The following is a 17,669-nucleotide window of genomic DNA, read 5'->3' as shown; positions in this document are numbered from 1 at the left end:
AAAGATGTGGATAATGATATTGTTAAATTGAAGCTATTTTCGTTTTCTCTTAGAGATCGCGTTAAAACTTGGTTTTCATCTTTGCCTAAAAATAGTATTGATTCTTGGAATAAGTGCAAAGGTGCTTTTATCTCTAAGTATTTTCCTCCCGCTAAGATCATTTCTCTTAGAAACGATATTATGAATATTAAGCAACTTGATCATGAACATGTTGCACAAGCTTGGGAGAGGATGAAATTAATGATACGTAATTGCCCTACTCATGGTTTGAATTTGTGGATGATTATACAAAAAATTTATGCCGGATTGAATTTTGCTTCTAGAAATCTTTTAGATTCGGCCGCGGGAGGCACTTTTATGGAAATCACTTTAGGAGAAGCTAGTAAACCCCTAGATAATATTATGGTTAATTATTCTCAATGGCACACTGAAAGTTCTACTAGTAAAAAGGTTCATGCGATTGAAGAAATTAATGTTTTGAGTGGAAAGATGGATGAACTTATGAAATTGTTTGCTAATAAGAGTGTTTCTTCTGATCCTAATGATATGCCTTTGTCTACTTTGATTGAGAATAATAATGAATCTACGGATGTGAATTTTGTTGGTAGGAATAATTTTGGTAACAATGCGTATAGAGGAAACTTTAATCCTAGACCGTTCCCTAATAGTTCCTCTAACAATTATGGTAATTCCTACAACAACTCTTATGGAAATTTTAATAAGATGCTGATACGTCTCCAACGTATCTATAATTTTTGATTGTTCCATGCTATTATATTATCTCTTTTGGATGTTTAATGGGCTTTACTAAGCACTTTTATATGATTTTTGAGACTAACGTATTAACCTAGAGCCCAGTGCCAGTTTCTGTTTTTTGCCTATTTCAGTGTTTCGCAGAAAAGGAATATCAAATGGACTCCAAACGTTCTGAAACCTTCGGGAGAGTAATTTTTGGAACGGAAGCAATCCATGAGACTTGGAGTGTACGTCAGGGAAGCAACGAGGTGGCCACGAGGCAGGGAGGAGCGCCTGCCTCCCCCCCCCCCGGGTGCGCCCCCCACCCTCGTGGGCTCCTCGTGGCTCCCCTGACCGACTTCTTTCGCCTATATATATCCATATACCCTAAACACTTCGGGGGACAAAATAGATCAGGATTTCTGCCGCCGCAAGCCTCTGTAGACACCAAAAAACCAATCGGGACCCTGTTCCGGCACCCTGCCGGATTTGGGATCCCTCACCGGTGGCCATCTTCATTATCCCGGCACTCTTCATGACAAGGAGGGAGTAGTTCACCCTCGGGGATGAGGGTATGTACCAGTAGCTATGTGTTTGATCTCTCTCTCTCTCGTGTTCTTGAGGTGGTACGATCTTGCTGTATCGCGAGCTTTGCTATTATAGTTGGATCTTATGATGTTTCTGCCCCTCTACTCTCTTGTAATGGATTGAGTTTTCCCTTTGAAGTTATCTTATTGTCGGTGTACAAAAGAAGGGGCACACCTTTCTACCCCTTTACCTGTGCACGGGCAGTCGGAGCCGCGCCCAAGGCCACACCAAGCAGAGCAAGGGAGGTGAACCAAGGAAAAACCGAAGCCCAAGACAGCCAGAGCAACGCCAAGACCAAGAACGCAAAGAGCCAGAGGGGCGGAGCAGTTTCCCTTGGCAAGACCCTTGCCGGGGACTGCCTCAGCAGCCCCGGCAAGACCCTTGCCGGGGCAGCTCGCCCCACACCAACAGAGCGAGCCACCCTTGAGCCCACGGTCTCCAACATCACGTGGGGCCAGGGCTCGGGAGGCACCTCTGTGGTGGCATGCAGATCTTTGTGAAGACATATTCAAGATCAGATGAGGATTAGAAGACAATGATCCTCGGCAAGATCCTTACCGAGGAGAGCCACAAGACCCCCGGCAAGATTCTTGCCGGGGACGACTGCACGCCACGGCAAGACCCTTGACGGGCCCCCCGGCAAGTCTCTCGCCAAAGACGCCAACAGGGCCACTGCCAGGCCCGCATCAGCCAAGTCTCCATCACCGTTCACATGCAGCTGCCAGCCCGACCAGCTGGGCAGGCACCTGCGTGGCAACATGCAGCTTCGAGGCCAACTCATCAAGCGCCTGTGTGGCGGCATGTAGATCTTCATGAAGACCCTACCACCGCACCACCTCAGCTGCCTGCCTGCCTACATGGCGCCGCACGCATCGCTGGCCAGGGCGCATGTCGAAGAAAGGAGGAGCGGCGACGGACGGGACGGGCCTCGCCCCCGTCCCCGATAAAGCTAGGGGACACCTCAGCGGCGCATTAAATGCGCCTTGTCCTGTAATACGAGCGATAAGCTCGCAATACTGTACGCCTTTCCACCTCCTGTATGTTGGGGAATGTAGTAATTTCAAAAAAATTCCTACGCACACGCAAGATCATGGTGATGCATAGCAACGAGAGGGGAGAGTGTTGTCCACGTACCCTCATAGACCGACAGCGGAAGCGTTATCACAACGCGGTTGATGTAGTCGTACGTCTTCACGATCCGACCGATCAAGTACCGAACGTACGGCACCTCCGAGTTCTACACACGTTCAGCTCGATGACGTCCCTCGAACTCCGATCCAGCCGAGTGTTGAGGGAGAGTTTCGTCAGCACGACGGCGTGGTGACGATGATGATGTTCCACCGACGCAGGGCTTCGCCTAAGCTCCGCAACGGTATTATCGAGGTGTAATATGGTGGAGGGGGGCACCGCACGCGGCTAAGAGATCTCAAGGATCAATTGTTGTCTATGGGGTGCCCCCCTGCCCCCGTATATAAAGGATGGAGGAGGGGAGGCCGGCCAGCCCCTGGGGCGCGCCAGAAGGTTGGAGTCCTACTAGGACTCCCTAGTACTAGTAGGATTCCTCCTCCCACATGGAATAGGAAAAGGGGAAGGTAAAAAGAGAAGGAAGGAAGGAGGCGCCCCCCTTCCCTAGTCCAATTCGGACAAGACCAAGGGGAGGGGCGCAGCCACCTTTTGAGGCCTTTCTCTCCTTTCCCGTATGGCCCATTAAGGCCCAATACGAATTCCCGTAACTCTCCGGTACTCCGAAAAATACCCGAATCACTCGGAACCTTTCCGAAGTACGAATATAGTCGTCCAATATATCGATCTTTACGTCTCGACCATTTCGAGACTCCTCGTCATATCCCCGATCTCATCCGGGACTCCAAACTCCTTCGGTACATCAAAACTCAATAAAACTGTCATCGTAACGTTAAGCGTGCGGACCCTACGGGTTCGAGAACTATGTAGACATGGCCGAGACACGTCTCCGGTCAATAACCAATAGCGGGACCTGGATGCCCATATTGGCTCCCACATATTCTATGAAGATCTTTATCGGTCAGACCGCATAACAACATACGTTGTTCCCTTTGTCACCGGTATGTTACTTGCCCGAGATTTGATCGTCGGTATCTCGATACCTAGTTCAATCTCGTTACCGGCAAGTCTCTTTACTCGTTCCGTAATACATCATCCCGCAACTAACTCATTAGTCACAATGCTTGCAAGGCTTATAGTGATGTGCATTACCGAGTGGGCCCAGAGATACCTCTCCGACAATCGGAGTGACAAATCCTAATCTCGAAATACGCCAACCCAACAAGTACCTTTGGAGACACCTGTAGAGCACCTTTATAATCACCCATTTATGTTGTGACGTTTGGTAGCACACAAAGTGTTCCTCCGGTAAACGGGAGTTGCATAATCTCATAGTCATAGGAACATGTATAAGTCATGAAGAAAGCAATAGCAACATACTAAACGATCGGGTGCTAAGCTAACGAAATGGGTCAAGTCAATCACGTCATTCTCCTAATGAGGTGATCCCGTTAATCAAATGACAACTCATGTCTATGGCTAGGAAACATAACCATCTTTGATTAACGAGCTAGTCAAGTAGAGGCATACTAGTGACACTCTGTTTGTCTATGTATTCACACATGTATTACGTTTCCAGTTAATACAATTCTAGCATGAATAATAAACATTTATCATGATATAAGGAAATATATAATACTTTATTATTGCCTCTAGGGCATATTTCCTTCAGTCTCCCACTTGCACTAGAGTCAATAATCTAGTTCACATCGTCATGTGATTTAACATCAGTAATTCACATCACCATGTGATTAACACCCATAGTTCACATCTCTATGTGAGCAACACTCAAAGGGTTTACTAGAGTCAATAATCTAGTTCACATCGCTTTGTGATTAACACCCAAAGAGTACTAAGGTGTGATCATGTTTTGATTGTGAGATAATTTTAGTCAACGGGTCTGTCACATTCAGATCCGTAAGTATTTTGCAAATTTCTATGTCTACAATGCTCTGCACGGAGCTACTCTAGCTAATTGCTCCCACTTTCAATATGCATCTAGACCGAGATTTAGAGTCATCTAGATTAGTGTCAAAACTTGCATCGACGTAACCCTTTACGATGAACCTTTTTTTCACTTCCATAATCGAGAAACATATCCTTATTCCACTAAGGATAATTTTGACCGCTGTCCAGTGATCTACTCCTAGATCACTATTGTACTCCCTTGCCAAAATCAGTGTAGGGTATACAATAGATCTGGTATACAGCATGGCATACTTTATAGAACCTATGGCCAAGGCATAGGGAATGCCTTTCATTCTCTTTCTATCTTCTGCCGTGGTCGGGCTTTGAGTCTTACTCAATTTCACACCATGTAACACAGGCACGAAACTCTTTTCTTTGACTGTTCTATTTTGAACTACTTCAAAATCTTGTTAAGGTATGTACTCATTGAAAAACTTATCAAGCGTCTTCATCTATCTCTATAGATCTTGATGCTCAATATGTAAGCAGCTTCACCGAGGTCTTTCTTTGAAAAACTCATTTCAAAACACTCCTTTATGCTTTACAGAATAATTCTACATTATTTCCGATCAATAATATGTCATTCACATATACTTATCAGAAATGCTGTAGTGCTCCCACTCACTTTCTTGTAAATACGGGCTTCACCGCAAGTCTGTATAAAACTATATCCTTTGATCAACTTATCAAAGTGTATATTCCAACTCCGAGATGCTTGCACCAGTCCATAGATGGATCGCTGGAGCTTGCATATTTTGTTAGCACCTTTAGGATTGACAAAACTTCCTGGTTGCATCATATACAACTCTTCTTTAATAAATCCATTAAGGAATGCAGTTTTGTTTATCCATTTGCCATATTTCATAAAATGCGGCAATTGCTAACATGATTCAGACAGACTTTAAGCATAGATACGAGTGAGAAACTCTCATCGTAGTCAACATCTTGAACTTGTCGAAAACCTTTTTGCGACAATTCTAGCTTTGTAGATAGTGATACTACTATCAGCGTCCGTCTTCCTCTTGATGATCCATTTATTCGCAATTGCTTGCCGATCATCGGGCAAGTCAACCAAAGTCCACACTTTGTTCTCATACATGGATCTCATCTCAGATTTCATGGCCTCAAGCCATTTTGCGGAATCTGGGCTCACCATCGCTTCTTCATAGTTCGTAGGTTCGACATGGTCTAGTAACATAACCTCCAGAAGAGGATTACCGTACCACTCTGGTGCGGATCTTACTCTGGTTTACCTACGAGGTTTGGTAGTAACTTGATCTGAAGTTACATGATCATCATCATTAACTTCCTCACTAATTGGTGTAAGAGTCACAGGAACAGATTTCTGTGATGAACTACTTTCCAATAAGGGAGCAGGTACAGTTACCTCATCAAGTTCTACTTTCCTCCCACTCACATCTTTCGAGAGAAACTCCTTCTCTAGAAAGGATCCATACTAAGCAACGAATGTCTTGCCTTCGGATCTGTGATAGAAGGTGTACCCAACTGTCTCCTTTGGGTATCCTATGAAGACACATTTCTCCGATTTAGGTTTGAGCTTATCAGGACGAAACTTTTTCACATAAGCATCGCAACCCCAAATTTTAAGAAACGACAACTTTGGTTTCTTGCCAAACCACAGTTCATAAGGCGTCGTCTCAGCGGATTTTGATGGTGCCCTTTTTTAACGTGAATGTAGCCGTCTCTAATGCATAACCCAAAACGATAGTGGTAAATTGGTAAGAGACATCATAGATTGCACTATATCCAATAAAGTACGGTTATGACGTTCGGGCACACCATTACACGGTGGTGTTCCAGGTGGCGTGAGTAGTGAAACTATTTCACATTGTTTTAACTGAAGGCCAAACTCGTAACTCAAATATTTTACCTCTGCGATCATATCGTAGAAACTTTTATTTTCTTGTTACGATGATTCTCCACTTCACTCTGAAATTCTTTGAACTTTTCAAATGTTTCAGACTTTGTGTTTCATCAAGTAGATATACCCATATCTGCTCAAATCATCTGTGAAGGTCAGAAAATAACGATATCCGCCACGAGCCTCAATATTCATCGGACCACATACATCTGTTTGTATGATTTCCAACAAATCTGTTGCTCTCTCCATAGTACCGGAGAACGGTGTTTTGGTCATCTTGCCCATAAGGCACGGTTCGCAAGTACCAAGTGATTCAAAATCAAGTGATTCCAAAATTCCATCAGTATGGAGTTTCTTCATGCGCTTTACACCGATATGACCCAAACGGCAGTGCCACAAATAAGTTGCACTATCATTATTAACTTTGCATCTTTTGGCTTCAATATTATGAATATGTGTATCACTACGATCGAGATCCAACAAACCATTTTCGTTGGTGTGTGTGACCATAAAAGGTTTTTATTCATGTAAAGAGATCAACAATTGTTCTCTAACTTAAATGAATAACCGTATTGCAATAAACATGATCAAATCATATTCATGCTCAACGCAAACACCAAATAACACTTATTTAGTTTCAACACTAATCCCGAAAGTATAGGGAGTGTGCGATGATGATCATATCAATCTTGGAACTATTTCCAACACACATCGTCACCTCGCCTTTTACTAGTCTCTGTTTATTCTGCTACTCCCATTTTCGAGTTACTACTCTTTAGCAACTGAACCAGTATCAAATACTGAGGGGTTGCTATAAACACTAGTAAGTACACATCAATAACATGTATATCCAATATACCTTTGTTCACTTTGCCATCTTTCTTATCCACCAAATACTTGGGGTAGTTCCGCTTCCAGTGACCAGTCCCTTTGCAGTAGAAGCACTTAGTCTCAGGCTTAGGTACAGACTTGGGCTTCTTCACTTGAGTAGCAACTTGCTTGCCGTTCTTTTGAAGTTCCCCTTCTTCCCTTTGCCCTTTTCTTGAAACTAGTGGTCTTGTCAACCATCAACACTTGAAGTGGTCTCGTCAACCATCAACACTTGATGTTTTTCTTGATTTCTACCTTCGTCGATTTCAGCATCACGAAGAGCTCGGGAATTACTTTCGTCATCCCTTGCATACTATAGTTCATCACGAAGTTCTACTAACTTGGTGATGGTGACTAGAGAATTCTGTCAATCACTATTTTATCTGGAAGATTAACTCCCACTTGATTCAAGCGATTGTAGTACCCAGACAATCTGAGCATATGCTCACTAGTTGAGCGATTCTCTTCCATCTTTTAGCTATAGAACTTGTTGGAGACTTCATATCTCTCAACTCGGGTATTTGCTTGAAATATTAACTTCAACTCCTGGAACATCTTATATGGTCCATGACGTTCAAAACGTCTTTGAAGTCCCGATTCTAAGCCGTTAAGCATGGTGCACTAAACTATCAAGTAGTCATCATATTGAGCTAGCCAAACGTTCATAATGTCTGCATCTGCTCCTGCAATAGGTCTGTCACCTAGCGGTGCATCAAGGACATAATTTTTCTGTGCAGCAATGAGGATAATCCTCAGATCACGGATCCAATCCGCATCTTTTCTACTAACATCTTTCAACATAATTTTTCTCTAGGAACATATCAAAAATAAAAATAGGGAAGCAACAACGCGAGCTATTGATCTACAACATAATTTGCAAAATACTATCAGGACTAAGTTCATGATAAATTTAAGTTCAATTAATCATATTACTTAAGAACTCCCACTTAGATAGACATCCCTCTAATCATCTAAGTGATTACGTGATCCAAAGCAACTAAACCATGTCCGATTAACACGTGAGATGGAGTAGTTTCAATGGTGAACATCACTATGTTGATCATATCTACTATATGATTCACGCTCGACCTTCCGGTCTCTGTGTTCCGAGGCCATATCTGTATATGCTAGGCTCGTCAAGTTTAACCTGAGTATTCCGCGTGTGCAACTGTTTTGCACCCGTTGTATTTGAACGGAGAGCCTATCACACCCGATTAACACGTGGTGTCTCAGCACGAAGAACTTTTGCAACGGTGCATACTCAGGGAGAACACTTTTATCTTGAAATTTTAGTGAGAGATCATCTTATAATGCTACCGTCAATCAAAGCAAGATAAGATGCATAAAGGATTAAGATCACATGCAATCAATATAAGTGATATGATATGGCCATAATCATCTTGTGCTTGTGATCTCCATCTCCGAAGCACCGTGCTTGTGATCTCCATCTCCGAAGCACCGTCATGATCACCATCGTCACCGGCTCGACACCTTGATCTCCATCGTAGTATCGTTGTCGTCTCGCCAACTTATTGCTTTTACGACTATCGCTACCGCTTAGTGATAAAGTAAAACTATTACATGCCGATTGCATCTCATACAATAAAGCGACAACCATATGGCTCCTGCCAGTTGCCGATAACTCGGTTACAAAACATGATCATCTCATACAACACATTATATCACATCATGTCTTGATCATATCACATCACAACATGCCCTGCAAAAATAAGTTAGACGTCCTCTACTTTGTTGTTGCATGTTTTACGTGGCTGCTATGGGCTTAGCAAGAACCGTTCTTACCTACGCATCAAAACCACAACGATAGTTTGTCAAGTTGGTGCTGTTTTAACCTTCGCAAGGACCGGGCGTAGCCACACTCGGTTCAACTAAAGTGAGAGAGACAGACACCCGCCAGTCACCTTTAAGCAACGAGTGCTCCGAACGGTGAAACCAGTCTCGCGTAAGCGTACGCGTAATGTCGGTCCGGGCTGCTTCATCTCACAATACCGCTGAACCAAAGTATGACATGCTGCTAAGCAGTATGACTTATATACCACAACTCACTTGTGTTCTACTCGTGCATAGCATCAACGCATAAAACCAGGCTCGGATGCCACTGTTCCTAGAACGTAGTAATTTCAAAAAAACTCCTACGCACACGCAAGATCATGGTGATGCATAGCAACGAGAGGAGAGAGTGTTGTCCACGTACCCTCATAGACCGACAGCGGAAGCGTTATCACAACGCGATTGATGTAGTCGTACGTCTTCACGATCCGACCGATCAAGTACCGAACGTACGGCACCTCCGAGTTCTACACACGTTCAGCTCGATGACGTCCCTCGAACTCCGATCCAGCCGAGTGTTGAGGGAGAGTTTCGTCAGCACGACGGCGTGGTGACGATGATGATGTTCCACCGACGCAGGGCTTCGCCTAAGCTCCGCAACGGTATTATCGAGGTGTAATATGGTGGAGGGGGGCACCGCACACGGCTAAGAGATCTCAAGGATCAATTGTTGTCTATGGGGTGCCCCCTGCCCCCGTATATAAAGGATGGAGGAGGGGAGGCCGGCCAGCCCCTGGGGCGCGCCAGAAGGTTGGAGTCCTACTAGGACTCCCTAGTCCTAGTAGGATTCCTCCTCTCACATGGAATAGGAAAAGGGGAAGGGAAAAAGAGAAGGAAGGAAGGAGGCACCCCCCTTCCCTAGTCCAATTCGGACTAGACCAAGGGGAGGGGCGCAGCCACCTTTTGAGGCCTTTCTCTCCTTTCCCGTATGGCCCATTAAGGCCCAATACGAATTCCCGTAACTCTCCGGTACTCCAAAAATACCCGAATCACTCGGAACCTTTCCGAAGTCCGAATATAGTCGTCCAATATATCGATCTTTACGTCTCGACCATTTCGAGACTCCTCGTCATATCCCCGATCTCATCCGGGACTCCGAACTCCTTCGGTACATCAAAACTCAATAAAACTGTCATCGTAACGTTAAGCGTGCGGACCCTACGGGTTCGAGAACTATGTAGACATGACCGAGACACGTCTCCGGTCAATAACCAATAGCGGGACCTGGATGCCCATATTGGCTCCCACATATTCTATGAAGATCTTTATCGGTCAGACCGCATAACAACATACGTTGTTCCCTTTGTCACCGGTATGTTACTTGCCCGAGATTTGATCGTCGGTATCTCGATACCTAGTTCAATCTCGTTACCGGCAAGTCTCTTTACTCGTTCCGTAATACATCATCCCGCAACTAACTCATTAGTCACAATGCTTGCAAGGCTTATGGTGATGTGCATTACCGAGTGGGCCCAGAGATACCTCTCCGACAATCGGAGTGACAAATCCTAATCTCGAAATACGCCAACCCAACAAGTACCTTTGGAGACACCTGTAGAGCACCTTTATAATCACCCATTTACGTTGTGACGTTTGGTAGCACACAAAGTGTTCCTCCGGTAAACGGGAGTTGCATAATCTCATAGTCATAGGAACATGTATAAGTCATGAAGAAAGCAATAGCAACATACTAAACGATCGGGTGCTAAGCTAACGAAATGGGTCAAGTCAATCACGTCATTCTCCTAATAAGGTGATCCCGTTAATCAAATGACAACTCATGTCTATGGCTAGGAAACATAACCATCTTTGATTAACGAGCTAGTCAAGTAGAGGCATACTAGTGACACTCTGTTTGTCTATGTATTCACACATGTATTACGTTTCCAGTTAATACAATTCTAGCATGAATAATAAACATTTATCATGATATAAGGAAATATATAATACTTTATTATTGCCTCTAGGGCATATTTCCTTTACTGTATGCCACTGTGGCAGCCCCTTTCGCCTATAAAAGGAGGCCCATGGCATACTGGAGAAGGATTCGGCTCTTTCGAACCACGCACTCACCACAGCTAGTTCGAGAACTCAAGAACTCTCTGAAATACACCCACCAAAGCAGGACTAGGGTTTTACACATCCTCGCAGCCCGAACTTGGGTAAACGATCCTTGTGCTGGCTACTGATCCTGCTCTTCTTGCAGCCCCGCGCCCCGGCAACCGTAGTAGGGATTCTTGTGATCCCATAGGTGTCGTTCCACACCGACATCTTTGGCGCGCCAGGTAGGGGCGCAATTGTGAGAATCTGGTCTAGTGGCTAGCCCAACAGTTCTTCGTCGCCATACCTCCAAGGAAGGAGACGGCCAAGAGAAAGGGGCGCCGCCTGCGGACGTGAAGGACGTCAGTGCGGTAACAGAGAAGCTAAGTCATTCAGAGCTTTGAGTTATTTCCTTTTTATATAAGGTTATCGTCCTCGGAGATCTTGCCTATGCATGAGAAACCTGCACGCAAAGGGGCCCTCCCGCAATTGGCAACGCCCTTGTTCTATTTCGTGTCCGCTCAACAGCTCAAAGCGGCCGCGTCGAGAGTGGCAGGGTAGCCTTCCGCACTTGGCAACGCTCCCGACTCTGACTCGAGTCAAACTCGACAGTTCGGGCGACCGCGCTAAGGGCGGTAAGGTGGTTCGCCTGGCAGCAAGCACACCCGGCATGCCAATGGGGATCCGTCCCCAAGACGCCGCCCTGGGTTTACGCGCCGGCAAGCCTACCCAGTTACTTAGGGTGGACATACAAGGAAAAATTGAACATGAAAATAACATGCATGATACTAAGAGTGCTGCAGAGTCATATTACATCAAATTTTTGCTGCGGTTCTAACTAGAGATAGTAATTGTCTTAGTTGTGAACCTGCAGCGGCGATAAGATACGGGGTGCCTAATCCCAGCGCTGGCCATCCACCCTCAGAATTTCGCCGACACGGCTGATCATGGGCTTGATGCGCTCCCTGAGCGGCGCGAGGTCGGTACCTTCCGGCAAGCACTCCAGCGCGGCGTCGAAGTCGAGGTTGGGGTACCAGTATGCCACCTTGGTGAGAACCTTGGTCATGGCACCCTGGCAAAGCCTCCGGGCCTCGTCAGCCAGCGAGGCCGCCCGGTTGGCGTGAAGCCGCTCCAAAGCGCCAACGACCTTCTCAAAGAACAGGGCCAGGCTGCAGTTGGCGCTCACGCTCCGCTCCGGGGTATACCTCACGTCTGGCATCCCCATGGTGGCCAGCTGCGCGGCAGCCTGGTTGGCAACGGTGGCGAGGCGATCGAGCCAGCGGTTCTCGCCCTCCACATGATCCATGAAGTTGAGGGCCTCGTTCTTCCGCAACTGCTTCTCGGTCTCCAGCTCCTTGGCCAGGATCCCCTCCCGGGTTTTGGCCTCCGTGAGCATCCCCTCGAGGCCCTCCAGCTTCAGCGTGAGGTCCTTGACGGACTTGTTGGCCTCGGAGAGCTCCCCGGCCCTGCTGACGGCCGCGCCCTGCGCCTCTGTCAGGGCGCTGTTGAGCGTGTCTTTCTCCTGTGACAGCTTCAGGGCCTGCTCCTTCAGCCCATCCCGCTCCGCCTCCAGCTCCTTCACCTTATCGGCGTGAACCTGGGCCAGGGCATCGAGCGCCTCTTTGTGCCTCTTCTCCAGCTCACTGGTCCACTGCAAGACAAGCTTCCCCACCTCTTCATCCTTGCCGTGGAGCGTGGCGGCAAGCTTCTCCTCGCGCGCAGCAAGGTCCTCCTCCTGGGAGTTCAGTGCGGCCTGGTGCTGAGTCCGGGCGGCCTTGGCTGCCGCGGCCAAGCCCTCCATCGTCTCCTGGGCCTTCTTGATGTCAGCCAGCTTCATGGTGAGCTCCACATCACGCTCGGCCAGCTCGCCCTGGGCAGCCTTCAGCTCCTTGTGAGCCTCGCGGAACCAGTCCTGCGTCTCGGCAACGCGCTTCTGGAGGTCCGCCTCCGCCTTCTCCACCACCGCTGTCCTGGACTTCGCTTTGTCCAGGCGGGCGCGGTGGAGCGCCTAGAGCTTCCGGTAGCTGGTGCCCATGGCGTGGAGGAGCCTCTCTTCCTGCGAGCCGTCGCCGCCAACGCTCGGCTCGTCGACGACCTCAAGCCCGGCGGCGGCAGGCACTTCGTCATCGAACACCTCTCCCTCGACGGGTGTCCTGGTGCTCGACACGCCTGGAAGGTGGACGAACAAGTCGTCACTCACCCTCAAGTACCTGCCGAAGCTGGAAGCGGCGGAGGAGGAAGGCTGGTCATCAGCCACCTCCTCCTCCTCCTCGGCAGCGGCCCTGCCGGCCTCGCCGGCAGGCCCCTTGCCGGTCTCCTCAGTGGTGGCCTTGCCGGCCTCCCCGGCAGGCCCCTTGGCGGCATCCTCAGCAGCACCCTTGGCGGCCTCCTCGGCGGCGATCTTCTCGGCGTCCGCCTCGGCGGCCTTGGCGACGCACTCGATGACGGCGTCCACGTCCTCTGGGCTCACCAAGGAGGAATCTGGACACAAGTGAAGGGAGTGAGGCAAGGCCAAGACCAAGGGTTAGCAAGAAAGAAAAATGGAACAGGGACAAACGGCGAGCGACTTACCAGCACCGGTGCCAGGCTGGGAAAAAGAAGTCCCCTCCCCGCCAACATTTGGCGTCGAGGCAAAGCCGTCGGCGCCCAAGTTCTCCTCCTCCTCCATGTGCGTGGGCTCGGTGCTTGGCGCCCTTGCCGGGGACGCCCCTCGGGGCGGCGTGGTCGATGGGGGCGGCGTGTTGGGAGTAGCCCTCTGCGACTCCTCCTGCTGCTGCTCTCCTCCTGCGTACCTGGCAAGGTCAGCACCAAAGTGTCGTGCCCCTGACACATGTCAACGAGGGAAGAGTGATGAACTTACGCTGGGGGCTATGCCGGGGGCTGCTGTCCGGGCTGCTCAACACCACCAGTGGCGCCCTCGAAGTACCAGCCGAGGGCTGGCCGCCCGCCGAGGGTTTGGCCCTCTTCACCCTCTGGGCCAGCGTCTCCACGTCCCTGCCAAGATGAAAGCGAGTCAAGACAAGCAACACAGATTGAAGAGGCAGAGATGACGGGAAGGAGCCAGATACTTACTCGTCGTCCGCCTCCTCCTCTGCTGCTTTCCTCTTCCTCCTCGGGCTGAGGGACCCGTAGTCAAAAGTGACCCCTGCGTCGGCATCCGCCGGAGGAGGAGAGGAGGGCGGAGTCTGCGTGCGCCTGGGAGGAGAAGAAGCAGATGCCTTCTTCCTCGATGTCGCAGCCTTCACCACCTTCTTCGCCGCCGCGGCCCTCGTCTGACGCGCGGCCTCCTCCGGGGACTTTGGCCGCCGTGCGGCCCTGACGGGCCGCACCGGCTCGCCGGAGGTGGCCCGCCACAGGACTCGCCCACTCCCCGTGGCCGGAGGGTCAACGGCCCCGGCCTCTTCTTCCGACGACTCGTCGGCCGCTTCCTCAACCAGAGGAGCCTCAGGGCCGGCGCTGCTGGCTTCCCCGGCCGCCGCCGCCCACCGGGCGAGCTCCTCCTCCTCCGCAGTTGTCGCGGCCTTGTCCTCCACACCGCCAGCACTGCCGGCCTCCTCGGCAAGTTGTGCCTCCCTCGCCCTCGTGGCGATGTAATCCAGTTCCGCCTGGGTGGTGTCCTGGACGAGCAGCCGCTCGGCGTCGGCGTTGATATACCCCTCGTGCAGGGTGTCGAAGAGCTGCTGCACCTCGGCGTCCTCCGGCTCCTTCCAGCTCGGGTCAGGGCCATGCCCATTGCAGTCCGGCATCATGGCGATGATATCGGACCGGCGCGAGTTGTTGCACAGCGGGACCACCCCCGTCGGCAGCTTGAACAAAGGCCCCTTGAGGACCTTGCCGGCCTTCATGGCGGCCCTCGCGACCTTGCCGGTCCGCTCGACCTCGCCGTCGCGGCCCACATCGAGCTGGAAGAGCCGCTGGCAGAAATGGGCAAGCCCCATCACCGTGAAGTTGTGGTCGAGGCCGGGGCAAAGCCGCATGATGTCGGCGGGGTTCGTGAAGAGCCAGGCCGGCCTCCCCTTGTTGTGCAGTGGAGCGATCCGGCGGCGGATGAAGTCCGCCCCGATCATCTCAAGGGTGAGCCCGGCCTCGGTAAGCCAAAGGATCCTGGTGGTGGCGACCGTGAGCTTCTCGTCGTCGGTCTCGACGTCGCTCCAATCGCTTCTGCGGACCGGCGGCGCCCGGCGAACTTCGCAGAACGCCGGCGGGTCCTTCTCTTTGATCCAGCACCACCGGCCCCGCCATTCTTCCCACCTCTCCTTCATGGAGCCATCCGGGTACGCTCCCTTGGATCTTGGGATCCAGGCGATGTAACCCGAAATGGCGCCTCCCGTCTGGATCCGAGGGAAGAAGTAATGGCGGAAGAGCGCCGTGTTGGGGTGCACTCCGGCGAAACCCTCGCAGAGGTGCGTGAAAAGGGCCATGCACGCCACCGCATTCGGGGTAAAATCCAAGAGGCGGAAGCCAAAAGTGTGCATGATGTCGCTGATGAAATCGGAGAAGGGAGGACAAAGCCCGCAAGAAAAATAGTCGACAAAGAAGGGATGCCGATTTGGGGCAGCCTCGGCATAGTCGGCGGGGATGACGCGCGTGGCTGGATGCCCCAAATTCTCTCCCCCCGTCTTCACCCCCCACAGGGGCCTGAAGGATTCCCGGAGCTCGAACACGTCAACTGTCGAGGCGAAGAAGGCGGACTGCGTCTGCTGCACCGCCAGCGCACTCTTCAGCGGCTCCGCCGCTCCGGCGTTCTTGGGCACGCCCTTGCCCTTGATGGATTTCGGCGCCATGGCGGCTAGGAGAGAAGGGCAAAGGCGGAGGGAACGCAACGGCGGCGAGCGAGAGCGAAGCTTGGGGAAGAAGAGGAAGACAAGCTGACGCTTCCGGGATTGGGATTGCGCGAAAGGTAAAAGGAACAGTGCGCCCACAGTTTCCCCTTTTTATGGGGAAGGTGCGGGTCGCGCTGCCCATTTACTATGATGTGACGCATGCGCGCGGGAACTGCCCCACGCATGCCGCCCACGTCACGCGCGCCCCTCCACGCCACGCCACGCCGCGCGCGGGGCATGGGAAGCGAAGCGCACGAAAAAGTTTTACCGCGATAAAAACCGCCCCGCCTGCCCGCGCACCGTTTTGGGCCTGGCCCAACAACGCGTCGCGCTTATGTGTGGCCCAGGCCCGGGGGCTCCTATCGGTGTACAAAAGAAGGGGTGCACCTTTGTACCCCTTTACCTGTGCACGGGCAGTCGGAGCCGCGCCCATGGCCACACCAAGCAGAGCAGGGGAGGTGAACCAAGGCAAAACCGAAGCCCAAGATAGCCAGAGCAACGCCAAGACCGAGAACGCAAAGAGGCAGAGGGGCGGAGCAGTTTCCCCCGGCAAGACCCTTGCCGGGGAGTGCCTCAACAGCCCCGGCAAGACCCTTACCGGGGCAGCTTGCCCCACACCAACAGAGCGAGCCACCCTTGAGCCCACGGTCTCCAACATCACGTGGGGCCAGGGCTCGGGAAGCACCTCTGTGGTGGCATGCAGATCTTTGTGAAGACATATTCAAGATCAAATGAGGATTAGAAGACAACGATCCTCGGCTAGATCCTTACCAAGGAGAGCCACAAGTCCCCCGGCAAGATTCTTGCCGGGGACGACTGCACACCACGGCAAGACCCTTGTCGGGCCCCCCGGCAAGGCTCTAGCCGAATACGCCAACAGGGCCACTGCCAGGCCCGCATCAGCCAAGTCTCCACCGCCGTTCACATGCAGCTGCCAGCCCGACCAGCTGGGCAGGCACCTGCGTGTCAACATGCAGCTTCCAGGCCAACTCATCAAGCGCCTGAGTGGCGGCATGCACATCTTCGTGAAGACCCTACCACCACGCCACCTCAGCTGCCTGCCTGCCTACATCGCGCCGCACGCATCGCTGGCCAGGGCGCGTGTCGAAGCGAGGAGGAGCGGCGACGGACGGGACGAGCCTCGCCCCCGTCCCTGATAAAGCTAGGGGACACCTCAGCGGCGCATTAAATGCGCCTTGTCCTGTAATACGAGCGATAAGCTTGCAATACTATACGCCTTTCCACCTCCTGTATGCCACTGTGGCAGCCCCTTTCGCCTATAAAAGGAGGCCCATGGCATACTGGAGAAGGATTCGGCTTTTTAGAACCACGCACTCACCACAGCTAGTTCGAGAGCTCAAGAACTCTCTGAAATACACCCACCAAAGTAGGACTAGGGTTTTACGCATCCTCGCGGCCCGAACCTAGGTAAACGATCCTTGTGTTGGCTACTGATCCTACTCTTCTTGCAACCCCGCGCTCCGGCAACCATAGTAGGGATTCTTGTGATCCCATAGGTGTCGTTCCACACCGACACTTATCGGATTGAGTCTTTAAAGGATTTGAGAACACTTGATGTATGTCTTGCATGTGCTTATCTGTGGTGACAATGGGATATCACGTGATCTACTTGACGTATGTTTTGGTGATCAACTTGCGGGTTCCGTGACCTCGTGAACTTTTGCATAGGGGTTGGCACACGTTTTCGCCTTGACTCTCCGGTAGAAACTTTGGGGCACTCTTTGAATTACTTTGTGTTGGTTTGAATAGATGAATCTGAGATTGTGTGATGCATATCGTATAATCATACCCACGGATACTTGAGGTGA

This window comes from Triticum aestivum, chromosome 7D, assembly GCF_018294505.1.
Source record: "Triticum aestivum cultivar Chinese Spring chromosome 7D, IWGSC CS RefSeq v2.1, whole genome shotgun sequence".
Taxonomy (NCBI): Eukaryota; Viridiplantae; Streptophyta; class Magnoliopsida; order Poales; family Poaceae; genus Triticum; species Triticum aestivum.
This window is presented reverse-complemented; position numbering follows the sequence as displayed.